This window comes from Taudactylus pleione, unplaced genomic scaffold (genome assembly GCF_031769625.1).
Source record: "Taudactylus pleione unplaced genomic scaffold, aTauple2 ptg000574l, whole genome shotgun sequence".
Taxonomy (NCBI): Eukaryota; Metazoa; Chordata; class Amphibia; order Anura; family Myobatrachidae; genus Taudactylus; species Taudactylus pleione.
The window spans coordinates 2,551,809-2,573,903 of record NW_028284976.1 but is presented as its reverse complement, the minus strand read 5'-3'; positions in this window follow the sequence as shown (position 1 = coordinate 2,573,903).

Sequence of the window (22,095 nt, the reverse complement as noted above, 5' to 3'; positions counted from 1 at the left end):
CCCCCAAGATTCTTGGTTAGGAAAGGTGAGCATAATGCTGTTTGGGATTTAGACTAAAAAGCATGATTTATGGAGTAAAACAGGGAGAGTGAACAGCTGAGATATACTGCATCCTGAGATAAACAGAATTACTGTATATCTGACACTACCAAATCACAGTGTCGCATAAGTAGAATAGTCCATAGTAAATAGACATTTTTTAAGTATCAATGTATAGCAGGAACATATCATCGTGCCTCTGCAGGCCTAGACCAAGTCTAGCCTGAGAATTACCGGTAATTAATAATCATTAATTACCTGTTCAGGGTCTCCTTCTTCGGTGGTTCATCTTTGATTGTTGCCATGAGTAGAAGTCTGGAATCAAGGAGACCTCACAAAAGTCCAGCGATGTAGTTTGTTTAGATGTTGACCTCACATTTTGATTGATGGAAAAGGCCCACCTGGAAAAAACATATTGGGAGGCGCGATAACATGTTCTTGCTATACACTATACATGCAAATATATCTCAGTTGGGCCTGTCCTTGTTGGCAGGGTGAATTTGCACTATATCTAGCTACCTTACTCTCTATCTCTATATCTATCTATATATGGGCAATCAACAGATGTGTTCACAAACATCTAGCCTTCCTGCGCGTTCAACAGCCCTTCTAGATGTGTTATACCGTGGCACGAATCGGTACCGCTGAGCATCTTTCTGTGAAACATTTTCCCTTCAACTGCATTTTATTCGCAAAGTGATGCAAATAGGATGGACAAGCAGCTTATGCTGATTAAAATTATATGTGGCAAGCCTACAGTATGTTCTGTGTGCGACTGTGGCTATATCTGCATGCAAAATGCTACGTTACAGTGTCAGCAGCTGTGACACTGTAAAGTTGCATATCGCATGCAGATACAGCTCAGTTGCACACAGAAAATACAGTAGGCATGCCGTATATCATTCTAATCACTATAAGCTGCTTTTGCATCCTACTCGCATCACTTTGCAAATAAGACACATTTTAATGGAAAAAGTCACCTGGAAAGATGCCCTGTGCTACAGAGTCACATTGTACTCACCCGTTATTTGTAACACATATCTCAAAACACATGGAGGATAGATGTACTGTATGTGGACGCATCTGTACCTAATTATTTATTAGTATTTATTACCAGGCTTTTATATAGCGCACATATATTCCGCAGCACTTTACAGAGAAAAATTTGGCCATTCACTGTAGTCCCTGCCCCAGTGGAGCTTACACTCTATATTCCCTACCACATGCTCACGCAACTAGCAACAAATGCAACGCAAGGCATGATAATTAGCAACACAGCAATAGACAAGTTATAAGTACCAAAGAACTAGTGTCTGCATATCTAACTGTCTACCTACCTACCTATCTATCTATCTATCTATCTATCTATCTATCTATCTATCTATCTATCTATCTATCTATCTATCTATCTCTATATCTATCTATATATGGGTAACCTACAGATGTGTTCACATACACATAGCCTCCCTGCACGTTAAACAGGCCATCTAGTAGAGTTATACCGTGGCACGACACTACAGAACTGAGCACCTTTTCGTGCAAATTATATCCTTAAAATGTGTCCTATTTGCAAAGCAATGGAAAATAGGATGGACAAGCAGCTAATGCTGAATAAAATGTTATGTGGCATACCTATGTTCTGTGTGCGGGTGCTGCAAAATGCTACATTACAGTGTCAGCAGCTGTGACACTGTAAAGTTGCATATCGTATGCAGATACAGCTCAGTCGCATACAGATTATACAGTAGGCAGGCCGTATATCATTTTAATCAGTATAAGCTGCTTTTGCGTCCTAATCGCATCACTTTGCAAATAAGACACATTTTAATGGAAAAAGTCACCTGGAAAGATGCTCAGTGCTACAGAGTCACATTGTACTCACCCATTATTTGTAACACATCTCAAAGCACATGGAGGATAGATGTACTGTATGTGGACGCATCTGTACCTAATTATTTATTAGTATTTATTACCAGTTTTTTATATAGCGCACATATATTCCACAGCGCTTTACAGAGAATTATTTGGCCATTCACTTTAGTCCCAGCCGCAGTGGAGCTTACATTCTATATTCCCTACCACGTGCTCACACAACTAGCAACAAATGCAACGCAAGGCATGATAATTAGCAACACAGCAAAAGACGAGTCATAAGTACCAAAGAACTAGTGTCTGTCTGTCTATCTATCTATCTATCTATCTATCTATCTATCTATCTATCTATCTATCTATCTATCTATCTATCTTTTCTTTTTATCTATCTATCTTTTCATTCTATCTATCTATCTATTTATTTATCTATCTATCTATCTCTCTATATCTATCTATATATGGGGAATCTACTGTAGCTAACTAGTGTCTATCTATCAATGATCGAGCTACCTATCTATCTATGATCTATCTTTAAATATTAGACATTGGAGGCAAACCTTCTAATCAAAAGATTCACATTTTCCCAACATTAAGTCCAGGTGATTGAAAAACCACCCCCAAGATTCTTGGTTAGGAAAGGTGAGCATAATGCTGTTTGGGATTTAGACTAAAAAGCATGATTTATGGAGTAAAACAGGGAGAGTGAACAGCTGAGATATACTGCATCCTGAGATAAACAGAATTACTGTATATCTGACACTACCAAATCACAGTGTCGCATAAGTAGAATAGTCCATAGTAAATAGACATTTTTTAAGTATCAATGTATAGCAGGAACATATCATCGTGCCTCTGCAGGCCTAGACCAAGTCTAGCCTGAGAATTACCGGTAATTAATAATCATTAATTACCTGTTCAGGGTCTCCTTCTTCGGTGGTTCATCTTTGATTGTTGCCATGAGTAGAAGTCTGGAATCAAGGAGACCTCACAAAAGTCCAGCGATGTAGTTTGTTTAGATGTTGACCTCACTTTTTGATTGATGGAAAAGGCCCACCTGGAAAAAACATATTGGGAGGCGCGATAACATGTTCTTGCTATACACTATACATGCAAATATATCTCAGTTGGGCCTGTCCTTGTTGGCAGGGTGAATTTGCACTATATCTAGCTACCTTACTCTCTATCTCTATATCTATCTATATATGGGCAATCAACAGATGTGTTCACAAACATCTAGCCTTCCTGCGCGTTCAACAGCCCTTCTAGATGTGTTATACCGTGGCACGAATCGGTACCGCTGAGCATCTTTCTGTGAAACATTTTCCCTTCAACTGCATTTTATTCGCAAAGTGATGCAAATAGGATGGACAAGCAGCTTATGCTGATTAAAATTATATGTGGCAAGCCTACAGTATGTTCTGTGTGCGACTGTGGCTATATCTGCATGCAAAATGCTACGTTACAGTGTCAGCAGCTGTGACACTGTAAAGTTGCATATCGCATGCAGATACAGCTCAGTTGCACACAGAAAATACAGTAGGCATGCCGTATATCATTCTAATCACTATAAGCTGCTTTTGCATCCTACTCGCATCACTTTGCAAATAAGACACATTTTAATGGAAAAAGTCACCTGGAAAGATGCCCTGTGCTACAGAGTCACATTGTACTCACCCGTTATTTGTAACACATATCTCAAAACACATGGAGGATAGATGTACTGTATGTGGACGCATCTGTACCTAATTATTTATTAGTATTTATTACCAGGCTTTTATATAGCGCACATATATTCCGCAGCACTTTACAGAGAAAAATTTGGCCATTCACTGTAGTCCCTGCCCCAGTGGAGCTTACACTCTATATTCCCTACCACATGCTCACGCAACTAGCAACAAATGCAACGCAAGGCATGATAATTAGCAACACAGCAATAGACAAGTTATAAGTACCAAAGAACTAGTGTCTGCATATCTAACTGTCTACCTACCTACCGACCGATCGATCGATCGATCTATCTATCTCTATATCTATCTATATATGGGTAACCTACAGATGTGTTCACATACACATAGCCTCCCTGCACGTTAAACAGGCCATCTAGTAGAGTTATACCGTGGCACGACACTACAGAACTGAGCACCTTTTCGTGCAAATTATATCCTTAAAATGTGTCCTATTTGCAAAGCAATGGAAAATAGGATGGACAAGCAGCTAATGCTGAATAAAATGTTATGTGGCATGCCTATGTTCTGTGTGCGGGTGCTGCAAAATGCTACATTACAGTGTCAGCAGCTGTGACACTGTAAAGTTGCATATCGTATGCAGATACAGCTCAGTCGCATACAGATTATACAGTAGGCAGGCCGTATATCATTTTAATCAGTATAAGCTGCTTTTGCGTCCTAATCGCATCACTTTGCAAATAAGACACATTTTAATGGAAAAAGTCACCTGGAAAGATGCTCAGTGCTACAGAGTCACATTGTACTCACCCATTATTTGTAACACATCTCAAAGCACATGGAGGATAGATGTACTGTATGTGGACGCATCTGTACCTAATTATTTATTAGTATTTATTACCAGTTTTTTATATAGCGCACATATATTCCACAGCGCTTTACAGAGAATTATTTGGCCATTCAATTTAGTCTCAGCCGCAGTGGAGCTTACATTCTATATTCCCTACCACGTGCTCACACAACTAGCAACAAATGCAACGCAAGGCATGATAATTAGCAACACAGCAAAAGACGAGTCATAAGTACCAAAGAACTAGTGTCTGTCTATCTATCTATCTATCTATCTATCTATCTATCTATCTATCTATCTATCTATCTTTTCTTTTTATCTATCTATCTTTTCATTCTATCTATCTATCTATTTATTTATCTATCTATCTATCTCTCTATATCTATCTATATATGGGGAATCTACTGTAGCTAACTAGTGTCTATCTATCAATAATCGAGCTACCTATCTATCTATGATCTATCTTTAAATATTAGACATTGGAGGCAAACCTTCTAATCAAAAGATTCACATTTTCCCAACATTAAGTCCAGGTGATTGAAAAACCACCCCCAAGATTCTTGGTTAGGAAAGGTGAGCATAATGCTGTTTGGGATTTAGACTAAAAAGCATGATTTATGGAGTAAAACAGGGAGAGTGAACAGCTGAGATATACTGCATCCTGAGATAAACAGAATTACTGTATATCTGACACTACCAAATCACAGTGTCGCATAAGTAGAATAGTCCATAGTAAATAGACATTTTTTAAGTATCAATGTATAGCAGGAACATATCATCGTGCCTCTGCAGGCCTAGACCAAGTCTAGCCTGAGAATTACCGGTAATTAATAATCATTAATTACCTGTTCAGGGTCTCCTTCTTCGGTGGTTCATCTTTGATTGTTGCCATGAGTAGAAGTCTGGAATCAAGGAGACCTCACAAAAGTCCAGCGATGTAGTTTGTTTAGATGTTGACCTCACATTTTGATTGATGGAAAAGGCCCACCTGGAAAAAACATATTGGGAGGCGCGATAACATGTTCTTGCTATACACTATACATGCAAATATATCTCAGTTGGGCCTGTCCTTGTTGGCAGGGTGAATTTGCACTATATCTAGCTACCTTACTCTCTATCTCTATATCTATCTATATATGGGCAATCAACAGATGTGTTCACAAACATCTAGCCTTCCTGCGCGTTCAACAGCCCTTCTAGATGTGTTATACCGTGGCACGAATCGGTACCGCTGAGCATCTTTCTGTGAAACATTTTCCCTTCAACTGCATTTTATTCGCAAAGTGATGCAAATAGGATGGACAAGCAGCTTATGCTGATTAAAATTATATGTGGCAAGCCTACAGTATGTTCTGTGTGCGACTGTGGCTATATCTGCATGCAAAATGCTACGTTACAGTGTCAGCAGCTGTGACACTGTAAAGTTGCATATCGCATGCAGATACAGCTCAGTTGCACACAGAAAATACAGTAGGCATGCCGTATATCATTCTAATCACTATAAGCTGCTTTTGCATCCTACTCGCATCACTTTGCAAATAAGACACATTTTAATGGAAAAAGTCACCTGGAAAGATGCCCTGTGCTACAGAGTCACATTGTACTCACCCGTTATTTGTAACACATATCTCAAAACACATGGAGGATAGATGTACTGTATGTGGACGCATCTGTACCTAATTATTTATTAGTATTTATTACCAGGCTTTTATATAGCGCACATATATTCCGCAGCACTTTACAGAGAAAAATTTGGCCATTCACTGTAGTCCCTGCCCCAGTGGAGCTTACACTCTATATTCCCTACCACATGCTCACGCAACTAGCAACAAATGCAACGCAAGGCATGATAATTAGCAACACAGCAATAGACAAGTTATAAGTACCAAAGAACTAGTGTCTGCATATCTAACTGTCTACCTACCTACCGACCGATCGATCGATCGATCTATCTATCTCTATATCTATCTATATATGGGTAACCTACAGATGTGTTCACATACACATAGCCTCCCTGCACGTTAAACAGGCCATCTAGTAGAGTTATACCGTGGCACGACACTACAGAACTGAGCACCTTTTCGTGCAAATTATATCCTTAAAATGTGTCCTATTTGCAAAGCAATGGAAAATAGGATGGACAAGCAGCTAATGCTGAATAAAATGTTATGTGGCATGCCTATGTTCTGTGTGCGGGTGCTGCAAAATGCTACATTACAGTGTCAGCAGCTGTGACACTGTAAAGTTGCATATCGTATGCAGATACAGCTCAGTCGCATACAGATTATACAGTAGGCAGGCCGTATATCATTTTAATCAGTATAAGCTGCTTTTGCGTCCTAATCGCATCACTTTGCAAATAAGACACATTTTAATGGAAAAAGTCACCTGGAAAGATGCTCAGTGCTACAGAGTCACATTGTACTCACCCATTATTTGTAACACATCTCAAAGCACATGGAGGATAGATGTACTGTATGTGGACGCATCTGTACCTAATTATTTATTAGTATTTATTACCAGTTTTTTATATAGCGCACATATATTCCACAGCGCTTTACAGAGAATTATTTGGCCATTCAATTTAGTCTCAGCCGCAGTGGAGCTTACATTCTATATTCCCTACCACGTGCTCACACAACTAGCAACAAATGCAACGCAAGGCATGATAATTAGCAACACAGCAAAAGACGAGTCATAAGTACCAAAGAACTAGTGTCTGTCTATCTATCTATCTATCTATCTATCTATCTATCTATCTATCTATCTATCTATCTATCTATCTATCTTTTCTTTTTATCTATCTATCTTTTCATTCTATCTATCTATCTATTTATTTATCTATCTATCTATCTCTCTATATCTATCTATATATGGGGAATCTACTGTAGCTAACTAGTGTCTATCTATCAATAATCGAGCTACCTATCTATCTATGATCTATCTTTAAATATTAGACATTGGAGGCAAACCTTCTAATCAAAAGATTCACATTTTCCCAACATTAAGTCCAGGTGATTGAAAAACCACCCCCAAGATTCTTGGTTAGGAAAGGTGAGCATAATGCTGTTTGGGATTTAGACTAAAAAGCATGATTTATGGAGTAAAACAGGGAGAGTGAACAGCTGAGATATACTGCATCCTGAGATAAACAGAATTACTGTATATCTGACACTACCAAATCACAGTGTCGCATAAGTAGAATAGTCCATAGTAAATAGACATTTTTTAAGTATCAATGTATAGCAGGAACATATCATCGTGCCTCTGCAGGCCTAGACCAAGTCTAGCCTGAGAATTACCGGTAATTAATAATCATTAATTACCTGTTCAGGGTCTCCTTCTTCGGTGGTTCATCTTTGATTGTTGCCATGAGTAGAAGTCTGGAATCAAGGAGACCTCACAAAAGTCCAGCGATGTAGTTTGTTTAGATGTTGACCTCACATTTTGATTGATGGAAAAGGCCCACCTGGAAAAAACATATTGGGAGGCGCGATAACATGTTCTTGCTATACACTATACATGCAAATATATCTCAGTTGGGCCTGTCCTTGTTGGCAGGGTGAATTTGCACTATATCTAGCTACCTTACTCTCTATCTCTATATCTATCTATATATGGGCAATCAACAGATGTGTTCACAAACATCTAGCCTTCCTGCGCGTTCAACAGCCCTTCTAGATGTGTTATACCGTGGCACGAATCGGTACCGCTGAGCATCTTTCTGTGAAACATTTTCCCTTCAACTGCATTTTATTCGCAAAGTGATGCAAATAGGATGGACAAGCAGCTTATGCTGATTAAAATTATATGTGGCAAGCCTACAGTATGTTCTGTGTGCGACTGTGGCTATATCTGCATGCAAAATGCTACGTTACAGTGTCAGCAGCTGTGACACTGTAAAGTTGCATATCGCATGCAGATACAGCTCAGTTGCACACAGAAAATACAGTAGGCATGCCGTATATCATTCTAATCACTATAAGCTGCTTTTGCATCCTACTCGCATCACTTTGCAAATAAGACACATTTTAATGGAAAAAGTCACCTGGAAAGATGCCCTGTGCTACAGAGTCACATTGTACTCACCCGTTATTTGTAACACATATCTCAAAACACATGGAGGATAGATGTACTGTATGTGGACGCATCTGTACCTAATTATTTATTAGTATTTATTACCAGGCTTTTATATAGCGCACATATATTCCGCAGCACTTTACAGAGAAAAATTTGGCCATTCACTGTAGTCCCTGCCCCAGTGGAGCTTACACTCTATATTCCCTACCACATGCTCACGCAACTAGCAACAAATGCAACGCAAGGCATGATAATTAGCAACACAGCAATAGACAAGTTATAAGTACCAAAGAACTAGAGTCTGCATATCTAACTGTCTACCTACCTACCTATCGATCGATCGATCTATCTATCTCTATATCTATCTATATATGGGTAACCTACAGATGTGTTCACATACACATAGCCTCCCTGCACGTTAAACAGGCCATCTAGTAGAGTTATACCGTGGCACGACACTACAGAACTGAGCACCTTTTCGTGCAAATTATATCCTTAAAATGTGTCCTATTTGCAAAGCAATGGAAAATAGGATGGACAAGCAGCTAATGCTGAATAAAATGTTATGTGGCATGCCTATGTTCTGTGTGCGGGTGCTGCAAAATGCTACATTACAGTGTCAGCAGCTGTGACACTGTAAAGTTGCATATAGTATGCAGATACAGCTCAGTCGCATACAGATTATACAGTAGGCAGGCCGTATATCATTTTAATCAGTATAAGCTGCTTTTGCGTCCTAATCGCATCACTTTGCAAATAAGACACATTTTAATGGAAAAAGTCACCTGGAAAGATGCTCAGTGCTACAGAGTCACATTGTACTCACCCATTATTTGTAACACATCTCAAAGCACATGGAGGATAGATGTACTGTATGTGGACGCATCTGTACCTAATTATTTATTAGTATTTATTACCAGTTTTTTATATAGCGCACATATATTCCACAGCGCTTTACAGAGAATTATTTGGCCATTCAATTTAGTCTCAGCCGCAGTGGAGCTTACATTCTATATTCCCTACCACGTGCTCACACAACTAGCAACAAATGCAACGCAAGGCATGATAATTAGCAACACAGCAAAAGACGAGTCATAAGTACCAAAGAACTAGTGTCTGTCTATCTATCTATCTATCTATCTATCTATCTATCTATCTATCTATCTATCTATCTATCTATCTATCTATCTATCTATCTTTTCTTTTTATCTATCTATCTTTTCATTCTATCTATCTATCTATTTATTTATCTATCTATCTATCTCTCTATATCTATCTATATATGGGGAATCTACTGTAGCTAACTAGTGTCTATCTATCAATGATCGAGCTACCTATCTATCTATGATCTATCTTTAAATATTAGACATTGGAGGCAAACCTTCTAATCAAAAGATTCACATTTTCCCAACATTAAGTCCAGGTGATTGAAAAACCACCCCCAAGATTCTTGGTTAGGAAAGGTGAGCATAATGCTGTTTGGGATTTAGACTAAAAAGCATGATTTATGGAGTAAAACAGGGAGAGTGAACAGCTGAGATATACTGCATCCTGAGATAAACAGAATTACTGTATATCTGACACTACCAAATCACAGTGTCGCATAAGTAGAATAGTCCATAGTAAATAGACATTTTTTAAGTATCAATGTATAGCAGGAACATATCATCGTGCCTCTGCAGGCCTAGACCAAGTCTAGCCTGAGAATTACCGGTAATTAATAATCATTAATTACCTGTTCAGGGTCTCCTTCTTCGGTGGTTCATCTTTGATTGTTGCCATGAGTAGAAGTCTGGAATCAAGGAGACCTCACAAAAGTCCAGCGATGTAGTTTGTTTAGATGTTGACCTCACATTTTGATTGATGGAAAAGGCCCACCTGGAAAAAACATATTGGGAGGCGCGATAACATGTTCTTGCTATACACTATACATGCAAATATATCTCAGTTGGGCCTGTCCTTGTTGGCAGGGTGAATTTGCACTATATCTAGCTACCTTACTCTCTATCTCTATATCTATCTATATATGGGCAATCAACAGATGTGTTCACAAACATCTAGCCTTCCTGCGCGTTCAACAGCCCTTCTAGATGTGTTATACCGTGGCACGAATCGGTACCGCTGAGCATCTTTCTGTGAAACATTTTCCCTTCAACTGCATTTTATTCGCAAAGTGATGCAAATAGGATGGACAAGCAGCTTATGCTGATTAAAATTATATGTGGCAAGCCTACAGTATGTTCTGTGTGCGACTGTGGCTATATCTGCATGCAAAATGCTACGTTACAGTGTCAGCAGCTGTGACACTGTAAAGTTGCATATCGCATGCAGATACAGCTCAGTTGCACACAGAAAATACAGTAGGCATGCCGTATATCATTCTAATCACTATAAGCTGCTTTTGCATCCTACTCGCATCACTTTGCAAATAAGACACATTTTAATGGAAAAAGTCACCTGGAAAGATGCCCTGTGCTACAGAGTCACATTGTACTCACCCGTTATTTGTAACACATATCTCAAAACACATGGAGGATAGATGTACTGTATGTGGACGCATCTGTACCTAATTATTTATTAGTATTTATTACCAGGCTTTTATATAGCGCACATATATTCCGCAGCACTTTACAGAGAAAAATTTGGCCATTCACTGTAGTCCCTGCCCCAGTGGAGCTTACACTCTATATTCCCTACCACATGCTCACGCAACTAGCAACAAATGCAACGCAAGGCATGATAATTAGCAACACAGCAATAGACAAGTTATAAGTACCAAAGAACTAGTGTCTGCATATCTAACTGTCTACCTACCTACCTACCTATCGATCGATCTATCTATCTATCTATCTATCTATCTATCTCTATATCTATCTATATATGGGTAACCTACAGATGTGTTCACATACACATAGCCTCCCTGCACGTTAAACAGGCCATCTAGTAGAGTTATACCGTGGCACGACACTACAGAACTGAGCACCTTTTCGTGCAAATTATATCCTTAAAATGTGTCCTATTTGCAAAGCAATGGAAAATAGGATGGACAAGCAGCTAATGCTGAATAAAATGTTATGTGGCATACCTATGTTCTGTGTGCGGGTGCTGCAAAATGCTACATTACAGTGTCAGCAGCTGTGACACTGTAAAGTTGCATATCGTATGCAGATACAGCTCAGTCGCATACAGATTATACAGTAGGCAGGCCGTATATCATTTTAATCAGTATAAGCTGCTTTTGCGTCCTAATCGCATCACTTTGCAAATAAGACACATTTTAATGGAAAAAGTCACCTGGAAAGATGCTCAGTGCTACAGAGTCACATTGTACTCACCCATTATTTGTAACACATCTCAAAGCACATGGAGGATAGATGTACTGTATGTGGACGCATCTGTACCTAATTATTTATTAGTATTTATTACCAGTTTTTTATATAGCGCACATATATTCCACAGCGCTTTACAGAGAATTATTTGGCCATTCACTTTAGTCCCAGCCGCAGTGGAGCTTACATTCTATATTCCCTACCACGTGCTCACACAACTAGCAACAAATGCAACGCAAGGCATGATAATTAGCAACACAGCAAAAGACGAGTCATAAGTACCAAAGAACTAGTGTCTGTCTATCTATCTATCTATCTATCTATCTTTTCTTTTTATCTATCTATCTTTTCATTCTATCTATCTATCTATCTATTTATTTATCTATCTATCTATCTCTCTATATCTATCTATATATGGGGAATCTACTGTAGCTAACTAGTGTCTATCTATCAATGATCGAGCTACCTATCTATCTATGATCTATCTTTAAATATTAGACATTGGAGGCAAACCTTCTAATCAAAAGATTCACATTTTCCCAACATTAAGTCCAGGTGATTGAAAAACCACCCCCAAGATTCTTGGTTAGGAAAGGTGAGCATAATGCTGTTTGGGATTTAGACTAAAAAGCATGATTTATGGAGTAAAACAGGGAGAGTGAACAGCTGAGATATACTGCATCCTGAGATAAACAGAATTACTGTATATCTGACACTACCAAATCACAGTGTCGCATAAGTAGAATAGTCCATAGTAAATAGACATTTTTTAAGTATCAATGTATAGCAGGAACATATCATCGTGCCTCTGCAGGCCTAGACCAAGTCTAGCCTGAGAATTACCGGTAATTAATAATCATTAATTACCTGTTCAGGGTCTCCTTCTTCGGTGGTTCATCTTTGATTGTTGCCATGAGTAGAAGTCTGGAATCAAGGAGACCTCACAAAAGTCCAGCGATGTAGTTTGTTTAGATGTTGACCTCACATTTTGATTGATGGAAAAGGCCCACCTGGAAAAAACATATTGGGAGGCGCGATAACATGTTCTTGCTATACACTATACATGCAAATATATCTCAGTTGGGCCTGTCCTTGTTGGCAGGGTGAATTTGCACTATATCTAGCTACCTTACTCTCTATCTCTATATCTATCTATATATGGGCAATCAACAGATGTGTTCACAAACATCTAGCCTTCCTGCGCGTTCAACAGCCCTTCTAGATGTGTTATACCGTGGCACGAATCGGTACCGCTGAGCATCTTTCTGTGAAACATTTTCCCTTCAACTGCATTTTATTCGCAAAGTGATGCAAATAGGATGGACAAGCAGCTTATGCTGATTAAAATTATATGTGGCAAGCCTACAGTATGTTCTGTGTGCGACTGTGGCTATATCTGTATGCAAAATGCTACGTTACAGTGTCAGCAGCTGTGACACTGTAAAGTTGCATATCGCATGCAGATACAGCTCAGTTGCACACAGAAAATACAGTAGGCATGCCGTATATCATTCTAATCACTATAAGCTGCTTTTCCATCCTACTCGCATCACTTTGCAAATAAGACACATTTTAATGGAAAAAGTCACCTGGAAAGATGCCCTGTGCTACAGAGTCACATTGTACTCACCCATTATTTGTAACACATATCTCAAAACACATGGAGGATAGATGTACTGTATGTGGACGCATCTGTACCTAATTATTTATTAGTATTTATTACCAGGCTTTTATATAGCGCACATATATTCCGCAGCACTTTACAGAGAAAAATTTGGCCATTCACTGTAGTCCCTGCCCCAGTGGAGCTTACACTCTATATTCCCTACCACATGCTCACGCAACTAGCAACAAATGCAACGCAAGGCATGATAATTAGCAACACAGCAATAGACAAGTTATAAGTACCAAAGAACTAGAGTCTGCATATCTAACTGTCTACCTACCTACCTATCGATCGATCTATCTATCTATCTCTATATCTATCTATATATGGGTAACCTACAGATGTGTTCACATACACATAGCCTCCCTGCACGTTAAACAGGCCATCTAGTAGAGTTATACCGTGGCACGACACTACAGAACTGAGCACCTTTTCGTGCAAATTATATCCTTAAAATGTGTCCTATTTGCAAAGCAATGGAAAATAGGATGGACAAGCAGCTAATGCTGAATAAAATGTTATGTGGCATGCCTATGTTCTGTGTGCGGGTGCTGCAAAATGCTACATTACAGTGTCAGCAGCTGTGACACTGTAAAGTTGCATATAGTATGCAGATACAGCTCAGTCGCATACAGATTATACAGTAGGCAGGCCGTATATCATTTTAATCAGTATAAGCTGCTTTTGCGTCCTAATCGCATCACTTTGCAAATAAGACACATTTTAATGGAAAAAGTCACCTGGAAAGATGCTCAGTGCTACAGAGTCACATTGTACTCACCCATTATTTGTAACACATCTCAAAGCACATGGAGGATAGATGTACTGTATGTGGACGCATCTGTACCTAATTATTTATTAGTATTTATTACCAGTTTTTTATATAGCGCACATATATTCCACAGCGCTTTACAGAGAATTATTTGGCCATTCACTTTAGTCTCAGCCGCAGTGGAGCTTACATTCTATATTCCCTACCACGTGCTCACACAACTAGCAACAAATGCAACGCAAGGCATGATAATTAGCAACACAGCAAAAGACGAGTCATAAGTACCAAAGAACTAGTGTCTGTCTATCTATCTATCTATCTATCTATCTATCTATCTATCTATCTATCTATCTTTTCTTTTTATCTATCTATCTTTTCATTCTATCTATCTATCTATTTATTTATCTATCTATCTATCTCTCTATATCTATCTATATATGGGGAATCTACTGTAGCTAACTAGTGTCTATCTATCAATGATCGAGCTACCTATCTATCTATGATCTATCTTTAAATATTAGACATTGGAGGCAAACCTTCTAATCAAAAGATTCACATTTTCCCAACATTAAGTCCAGGTGATTGAAAAACCACCCCCAAGATTCTTGGTTAGGAAAGGTGAGCATAATGCTGTTTGGGATTTAGACTAAAAAGCATGATTTATGGAGTAAAACAGGGAGAGTGAACAGCTGAGATATACTGCATCCTGAGATAAACAGAATTACTGTATATCTGACACTACCAAATCACAGTGTCGCATAAGTAGAATAGTCCATAGTAAATAGACATTTTTTAAGTATCAATGTATAGCAGGAACATATCATCGTGCCTCTGCAGGCCTAGACCAAGTCTAGCCTGAGAATTACCGGTAATTAATAATCATTAATTACCTGTTCAGGGTCTCCTTCTTCGGTGGTTCATCTTTGATTGTTGCCATGAGTAGAAGTCTGGAATCAAGGAGACCTCACAAAAGTCCAGCGATGTAGTTTGTTTAGATGTTGACCTCACATTTTGATTGATGGAAAAGGCCCACCTGGAAAAAACATATTGGGAGGCGCGATAACATGTTCTTGCTATACACTATACATGCAAATATATCTCAGTTGGGCCTGTCCTTGTTGGCAGGGTGAATTTGCACTATATCTAGCTACCTTACTCTCTATCTCTATATCTATCTATATATGGGCAATCAACAGATGTGTTCACAAACATCTAGCCTTCCTGCGCGTTCAACAGCCCTTCTAGATGTGTTATACCGTGGCACGAATCGGTACCGCTGAGCATCTTTCTGTGAAACATTTTCCCTTCAACTGCATTTTATTCGCAAAGTGATGCAAATAGGATGGACAAGCAGCTTATGCTGATTAAAATTATATGTGGCAAGCCTACAGTATGTTCTGTGTGCGACTGTGGCTATATCTGCATGCAAAATGCTACGTTACAGTGTCAGCAGCTGTGACACTGTAAAGTTGCATATCGCATGCAGATACAGCTCAGTTGCACACAGAAAATACAGTAGGCATGCCGTATATCATTCTAATCACTATAAGCTGCTTTTGCATCCTACTCGCATCACTTTGCAAATAAGACACATTTTAATGGAAAAAGTCACCTGGAAAGATGCCCTGTGCTACAGAGTCACATTGTACTCACCCGTTATTTGTAACACATATCTCAAAACACATGGAGGATAGATGTACTGTATGTGGACGCATCTGTACCTAATTATTTATTAGTATTTATTACCAGGCTTTTATATAGCGCACATATATTCCGCAGCACTTTACAGAGAAAAATTTGGCCATTCACTGTAGTCCCTGCCCCAGTGGAGCTTACACTCTATATTCCCTACCACATGCTCACGCAACTAGCAACAAATGCAACGCAAGGCATGATAATTAGCAACACAGCAATAGACAAGTTATAAGTACCAAAGAACTAGTGTCTGCATATCTAACTGTCTACCTACCTACCTACCTATCTATCTATCTATCTATCTATCTATCTATCTCTATATCTATCTATATATGGGTAACCTACAGATGTGTTCACATACACATAGCCTCCCTGCACGTTAAACAGGCCATCTAGTAGAGTTATACCGTGGCACGACACTACAGAACTGAGCACCTTTTCGTGCAAATTATATCCTTAAAATGTGTCCTATTTGCAAAGCAATGGAAAATAGGATGGACAAGCAGCTAATGCTGAATAAAATGTTATGTGGCATACCTATGTTCTGTGTGCGGGTGCTGCAAAATGCTACATTACAGTGTCAGCAGCTGTGACACTGTAAAGTTGCATATCGTATGCAGATACAGCTCAGTCGCATACAGATTATACAGTAGGCAGGCCGTATATCATTTTAATCAGTATAAGCTGCTTTTGCGTCCTAATCGCATCACTTTGCAAATAAGACACATTTTAATGGAAAAAGTCACCTGGAAAGATGCTCAGTGCTACAGAGTCACATTGTACTCACCCATTATTTGTAACACATCTCAAAGCACATGGAGGATAGATGTACTGTATGTGGACGCATCTGTACCTAATTATTTATTAGTATTTATTACCAGTTTTTTATATAGCGCACATATATTCCACAGCGCTTTACAGAGAATTATTTGGCCATTCACTTTAGTCCCAGCCGCAGTGGAGCTTACATTCTATATTCCCTACCACGTGCTCACACAACTAGCAACAAATGCAACGCAAGGCATGATAATTAGCAACACAGCAAAAGACGAGTCATAAGTACCAAAGAACTAGTGTCTGTCTGTCTATCTATCTATCTATCTATCTATCTATCTATCTATCTATCTATCTATCTATCTATCTATCTATCTATCTATCTTTTCTTTTTATCTATCTATCTTTTCATTCTATCTATCTATCTATTTATTTATCTATCTATCTATCTCTCTATATCTATCTATATATGGGGAATCTACTGTAGCTAACTAGTGTCTATCTATCAATGATCGAGCTACCTATCTATCTATGATCTATCTTTAAATATTAGACATTGGAGGCAAACCTTCTAATCAAAAGATTCACATTTTCCCAACATTAAGTCCAGGTGATTGAAAAACCACCCCCAAGATTCTTGGTTAGGAAAGGTGAGCATAATGCTGTTTGGGATTTAGACTAAAAAGCATGATTTATGGAGTAAAACAGGGAGAGTGAACAGCTGAGATATACTGCATCCTGAGATAAACAGAATTACTGTATATCTGACACTACCAAATCACAGTGTCGCATAAGTAGAATAGTCCATAGTAAATAGACATTTTTTAAGTATCAATGTATAGCAGGAACATATCATCGTGCCTCTGCAGGCCTAGACCAAGTCTAGCCTGAGAATTACCGGTAATTAATAATCATTAATTACCTGTTCAGGGTCTCCTTCTTCGGTGGTTCATCTTTGATTGTTGCCATGAGTAGAAGTCTGGAATCAAGGAGACCTCACAAAAGTCCAGCGATGTAGTTTGTTTAGATGTTGACCTCACATTTTGATTGATGGAAAAGGCCCACCTGGAAAAAACATATTGGGAGGCGCGATAACATGTTCTTGCTATACACTATACATGCAAATATATCTCAGTTGGGCCTGTCCTTGTTGGCAGGGTGAATTTGCACTATATCTAGCTACCTTACTCTCTATCTCTATATCTATCTATATATGGGCAATCAACAGATGTGTTCACAAACATCTAGCCTTCCTGCGCGTTCAACAGCCCTTCTAGATGTGTTATACCGTGGCACGAATCGGTACCGCTGAGCATCTTTCTGTGAAACATTTTCCCTTCAACTGCATTTTATTCGCAAAGTGATGCAAATAGGATGGACAAGCAGCTTATGCTGATTAAAATTATATGTGGCAAGCCTACAGTATGTTCTGTGTGCGACTGTGGCTATATCTGCATGCAAAATGCTACGTTACAGTGTCAGCAGCTGTGACACTGTAAAGTTGCATATCGCATGCAGATACAGCTCAGTTGCACACAGAAAATACAGTAGGCATGCCGTATATCATTCTAATCACTATAAGCTGCTTTTGCATCCTACTCGCATCACTTTGCAAATAAGACACATTTTAATGGAAAAAGTCACCTGGAAAGATGCCCTGTGCTACAGAGTCACATTGTACTCACCCGTTATTTGTAACACATATCTCAAAACACATGGAGGATAGATGTACTGTATGTGGACGCATCTGTACCTAATTATTTATTAGTATTTATTACCAGGCTTTTATATAGCGCACATATATTCCGCAGCACTTTACAGAGAAAAATTTGGCCATTCACTGTAGTCCCTGCCCCAGTGGAGCTTACACTCTATATTCCCTACCACATGCTCACGCAACTAGCAACAAATGCAACGCAAGGCATGATAATTAGCAACACAGCAATAGACAAGTTATAAGTACCAAAGAACTAGTGTCTGCATATCTAACTGTCTACCTACCTACCTATCTATCTATCTATCTATCTATCTATCTATCTATCTATCTATCTATCTCTATATCTATCTATATATGGGTAACCTACAGATGTGTTCACATACACATAGCCTCCCTGCACGTTAAACAGGCCATCTAGTAGAGTTATACCGTGGCACGACACTACAGAACTGAGCACCTTTTCGTGCAAATTATATCCTTAAAATGTGTCCTATTTGCAAAGCAATGGAAAATAGGATGGACAAGCAGCTAATGCTGAATAAAATGTTATGTGGCATACCTATGTTCTGTGTGCGGGTGCTGCAAAATGCTACATTACAGTGTCAGCAGCTGTGACACTGTAAAGTTGCATATCGTATGCAGATACAGCTCAGTCGCATACAGATTATACAGTAGGCAGGCCGTATATCATTTTAATCAGTATAAGCTGCTTTTGCGTCCTAATCGCATCACTTTGCAAATAAGACACATTTTAATGGAAAAAGTCACCTGGAAAGATGCTCAGTGCTACAGAGTCACATTGTACTCACCCATTATTTGTAACACATCTCAAAGCACATGGAGGATAGATGTACTGTATGTGGACGCATCTGTACCTAATTATTTATTAGTATTTATTACCAGTTTTTTATATAGCGCACATATATTCCACAGCGCTTTACAGAGAATTATTTGGCCATTCACTTTAGTCCCAGCCGCAGTGGAGCTTACATTCTATATTCCCTACCACGTGCTCACACAACTAGCAACAAATGCAACGCAAGGCATGATAATTAGCAACACAGCAAAAGACGAGTCATAAGTACCAAAGAACTAGTGTCTGTCTGTCTATCTATCTATCTATCTATCTATCTATCTATCTATCTATCTATCTATCTATCTATCTATCTTTTCTTTTTATCTATCTATCTTTTCATTCTATCTATCTATCTATTTATTTATCTATCTATCTATCTCTCTATATCTATCTATATATGGGGAATCTACTGTAGCTAACTAGTGTCTATCTATCAATGATCGAGCTACCTATCTATCTATGATCTATCTTTAAATATTAGACATTGGAGGCAAACCTTCTAATCAAAAGATTCACATTTTCCCAACATTAAGTCCAGGTGATTGAAAAACCACCCCCAAGATTCTTGGTTAGGAAAGGTGAGCATAATGCTGTTTGGGATTTAGACTAAAAAGCATGATTTATGGAGTAAAACAGGGAGAGTGAACAGCTGAGATATACTGCATCCTGAGATAAACAGAATTACTGTATATCTGACACTACCAAATCACAGTGTCGCATAAGTAGAATAGTCCATAGTAAATAGACATTTTTTAAGTATCAATGTATAGCAGGAACATATCATCGTGCCTCTGCAGGCCTAGACCAAGTCTAGCCTGAGAATTACCGGTAATTAATAATCATTAATTACCTGTTCAGGGTCTCCTTCTTCGGTGGTTCATCTTTGATTGTTGCCATGAGTAGAAGTCTGGAATCAAGGAGACCTCACAAAAGTCCAGCGATGTAGTTTGTTTAGATGTTGACCTCACATTTTGATTGATGGAAAAGGCCCACCTGGAAAAAACATATTGGGAGGCGCGATAACATGTTCTTGCTATACACTATACATGCAAATATATCTCAGTTGGGCCTGTCCTTGTTGGCAGGGTGAATTTGCACTATATCTAGCTACCTTACTCTCTATCTCTATATCTATCTATATATGGGCAATCAACAGATGTGTTCACAAACATCTAGCCTTCCTGCGCGTTCAACAGCCCTTCTAGATGTGTTATACCGTGGCACGAATCGGTACCGCTGAGCATCTTTCTGTGAAACATTTTCCCTTCAACTGCATTTTATTCGCAAAGTGATGCAAATAGGATGGACAAGCAGCTTATGCTGATTAAAATTATATGTGGCAAGCCTACAGTATGTTCTGTGTGCGACTGTGGCTATATCTGCATGCAAAATGCTACGTTACAGTGTCAGCAGCTGTGACACTGTAAAGTTGCATATCGCATGCAGATACAGCTCAGTTGCACACAGAAAATACAGTAGGCATGCCGTATATCATTCTAATCACTATAAGCTGCTTTTGCATCCTACTCGCATCACTTTGCAAATAAGACACATTTTAATGGAAAAAGTCACCTGGAAAGATGCCCTGTGCTACAGAGTCACATTGTACTCACCCGTTATTTGTAACACATATCTCAAAACACATGGAGGATAGATGTACTGTATGTGGACGCATCTGTACCTAATTATTTATTAGTATTTATTACCAGGCTTTTATATAGCGCACATATATTCCGCAGCACTTTACAGAGAAAAATTTGGCCATTCACTGTAGTCCCTGCCCCAGTGGAGCTTACACTCTATATTCCCTACCACATGCTCACGCAACTAGCAACAAATGCAACGCAAGGCATGATAATTAGCAACACAGCAATAGACAAGTTATAAGTACCAAAGAACTAGTGTCTGCATATCTAACTGTCTACCTACCTACCGACCGATCGATCGATCGATCTATCTATCTCTATATCTATCTATATATGGGTAACCTACAGATGTGTTCACATACACATAGCCTCCCTGCACGTTAAACAGGCCATCTAGTAGAGTTATACCGTGGCACGACACTACAGAACTGAGCACCTTTTCGTGCAAATTATATCCTTAAAATGTGTCCTATTTGCAAAGCAATGGAAAATAGGATGGACAAGCAGCTAATGCTGAATAAAATGTTATGTGGCATGCCTATGTTCTGTGTGCGGGTGCTGCAAAATGCTACATTACAGTGTCAGCAGCTGTGACACTGTAAAGTTGCATATCGTATGCAGATACAGCTCAGTCGCATACAGATTATACAGTAGGCAGGCCGTATATCATTTTAATCAGTATAAGCTGCTTTTGCGTCCTAATCGCATCACTTTGCAAATAAGACACATTTTAATGGAAAAAGTCACCTGGAAAGATGCTCAGTGCTACAGAGTCACATTGTACTCACCCATTATTTGTAACACATCTCAAAGCACATGGAGGATAGATGTACTGTATGTGGACGCATCTGTACCTAATTATTTATTAGTATTTATTACCAGTTTTTTATATAGCGCACATATATTCCACAGCGCTTTACAGAGAATTATTTGGCCATTCAATTTAGTCTCAGCCGCAGTGGAGCTTACATTCTATATTCCCTACCACGTGCTCACACAACTAGCAACAAATGCAACGCAAGGCATGATAATTAGCAACACAGCAAAAGACGAGTCATAAGTACCAAAGAACTAGTGTCTGTCTATCTATCTATCTATCTATCTATCTATCTAT